Below are 3,360 nucleotides of genomic sequence, written 5' to 3'. Positions count from 1 at the left end.
GGACAAGAGGAAAAAGTGTGCAAATGTAACAAGGCTTTGTATGGGTTGAAGCAATCTCCTCGTGCTTGGTATGAGAAAGGTGACACTCATTTGGTCAAACAAGGTTTTTGTAACAGTCCAACAGAAAGCACATTGTATGTAAAGCGTGAGGGTGATGTACTTCTCATTGTGGTTCTTTATGTTGATGATTTGTTGATCAGTGGACCAAATGAGAGACACATTGCTGAATTTAAGGCTGATTTGAATGCTACTTTCAAGATGAAAGATTTGGGGCTGTTGCATCATTACTTGGGTATACAGTTTAAGCAGTGTGATGGTGGTATTGCCTTGTGTCAAAAAAGTTACATAGAGACATTGCTATGTAAGTTTGGACTTGAGGATTGCAAACCTATTGCCACTCCCATGGAAATAGGTTTGAAGTTGAGTTTACATGATGCTGGCGATCCTATTGATGTCACTCTTTACCAAACTGCTGTTGGCTGCCTCATTTATGTATGCAACACGAGGCCGGATATTCAGTTTGCAGTCTCACAGGTCAGCAGATTTATGCATAGCCCAGGGTCTAAGCATTGGCAGGTTGTCAAGAGGATTTTCCGCTACCTTAGTGGCACTTTACATCTTGGCTTGTTTTATCCCAAGGGGGGATCATTGCCGCCAGACTTACATGCTTTTTCGGACTCAGATTGGGCTAGTTGTTTTGACACGCGAGTGTCCACAAGTGGTTTTTGTTTCATGCTTGGCAGTTCATGTATATCATGGTTGAGCAAGAAGCAACCTACTGTGGCCACTTCGAGTTGTGAGGCTGAGTACAGGCAGTCTTCACAGCTACGGTTGAGTGTGTATGGCTCAGACGCCTTATGGCTGATTTGGGTGTTGGACAGGACACTGCCAACACTATCTACACTGACAGTCAGAGCGCATTGGCAGTTGCGAGAAACCCAGTTTTTCATGCTCGCACAAAGCACATTGAGGTGCATTACCACTATGTCAGGGAGAGGCTCTGAGCAGGAGAGATCATCTTTGCTTATGTGCCAACACAGGACAACCTTGCAAATCTTTTCACAAAGGCATTGTCTCGTGAGAAGCTTGAAGCTTTCCGCAAAGCTTTGGGCTTACTCCCCTTTTTGGACTGATCCTGTCCTCAGGGCATGGCACTTCCCTTTACTCATGTGTCAGCTCTCGTTCACCGCATCACTCCAAGGGGGATTTGTTACCATATACATGTGGTAGTGATGTGTGTGAACACACTAGGACCGCCGGGGCATTTTTTCCCTCTTTAGGAGGTTTTTTCCCCCGTGCATTGTATATACGCCCATCACTCTAGGGCTATCTATCTTTCCATTGCACACTAAGAAACACACTCTCTATTGTGTGCCTTGAGCTTCCTTCGTCTTCTCCAAGCTGTGTGCGTTTCTCTGCAACCCTAATTCCAACAAGCATTTGAATCTTTTAATAAACTAAAATTAAGCAAAGTGCACATCAAAGACAAAAGCTACATATAGAATTGAAAGACAAATTTGCATAAGCCCTGTAATGGAAATGGCCTATGAACTTTGAGGATAGCGGAATTAAGAGAATTAGAGTAGGCATTTTTGTGATATTACTTTGCGAACATAGAGGGCAAACTTAATTGATGGTAGCAACATAAACATAGTACTTAATTAACTTGCATGAAAAATACTTTTGCGAGAGAGAATATTAGGGAATATGACAATAGCTGAGGACCGGATTTACTTGAAGCCGGTCCCCCCGATTCTCCCATCAAGAGAGACTTGATACAATACAATATTTGTGTTCCTTGTGACCTAGGTGATTCAATGAACATGGAAAGCTTCATGCATCACAAGCATAACATAAACTTTGCAAAAAGCATTAACTATCCCAAGGCCTCAAACACCTTTGAAGGTGAAGAGAGATAGCGGGGAATGAGGGTAGGGAAGAGGAAGAAGAATCATTCATAGGAAGAAGAAATAGTTCTTCACTTATCATCACTCTTCTTGCTTAGCATAGAATAATAGCATAGCAATGAAGATGAAGAATATGGCAAGCTTAAGCATTGAAGCATGGCTCTTGGTTGGATTTTCATTACATAGCCAAGAGTGGTGGTGTAGGTTCTTCACTTCTGAACAAGCTTGGAGAAGGAGATGGAGCTCTTACACTTTGCACTTCACACAATGAGAGAGTGTATATGTGTGGGAGAGTATACCCCCCTCTCATACTAGGTCCACCTCTCTCTCTCTCTCTCTCTCTCTCTCTCTCTCTCTCTCTCTCTCTCTCTCTCCCCCTCTCTCTCTCATTATTTAATTATATCATTTGGACATGTGTCCTCTTTTTCCTCTTTGAGAGAAAGAACTTAATTATTTATTTTTATGCATCTAAATTCTCATGGATCCCTTTAAGGCCTATCCAATAGGATTCAAGCACATCATAAGGGCCACATGTGGAGGATCTTGACATGTGTCTTTATGATTCTTATATCATGTTTGAATTAAACACTTCAAGCACCTAGTCATTTAAGCATGGAAACCTTTTATGCCTCTTGAGAGTTTATGTTTGAATTGAAAACTTCAAGAACCTTAGTCATTTAAGCATGAGAAGCACCTCAATCTTGGGCAAGGTTTCCAAAAACACCTTAAGCACCTTAGTTAGCAAGCCGACAAGCACCTCATGCTTGGGTAGGATTCCCACCTCAAGGTCAGCCCTAGCTTGCCTAAGATCAATTAACACTAACCTTTGGAGGTCAATGAAGCTAACCCTAAGGTCTTTTAAGCTCCACTAGATGCACGTTGCTCTTTGATAGACTACCTCCTTTTTGACCCATATTGAGATGTAACCATCTCTCCTCTTGGTCCCTTGCTGAGGTAAATCTAGAAGCACTTATTGCACATTGCTCTTTTTGGTAGACCGTCTCCTTTTGGACCCCTATTGCGAGAGGTCTAGAAGCACATATCTATATCCTAATTCTTGTTCCCCTTCTATCTTACCCTACTAAATGATCAATTTAATATGAGAAAATCATTTGGTAAAGTTAGATATTATATTTTATGACATTACCTCTCTCTTGGAATCATAGTCATCCCCAACTATGAGGTAGAGAAGATAAAGCTTAGTCATTAGTCCATGTTTCTTAGCGAGTAATCCCTTTTACCCTACGACATCATTCTAGAATGGACTAATCCATTTGGTGCTCGGGAGCCTTAGTTGCCGCCGCAAGCATGCGTGCTCTTTAGTCCATATCATACTTCCAAAGTAGAGTGACAAGGTCTACTTGGTGTTTGGGAGACATCGTCAGCACAAACATGATAGCATGCATACTTCTTAAATTTTGTGCATAATAAAAGAAAGAGAATGAGTCTTAAA

This window comes from Adiantum capillus-veneris, chromosome 19 (assembly GCF_014529385.1).
Source record: "Adiantum capillus-veneris isolate H3 chromosome 19, ASM1452938v2, whole genome shotgun sequence".
Taxonomy (NCBI): domain Eukaryota; kingdom Viridiplantae; phylum Streptophyta; class Polypodiopsida; order Polypodiales; family Pteridaceae; genus Adiantum; species Adiantum capillus-veneris.
This window is presented reverse-complemented; position numbering follows the sequence as displayed.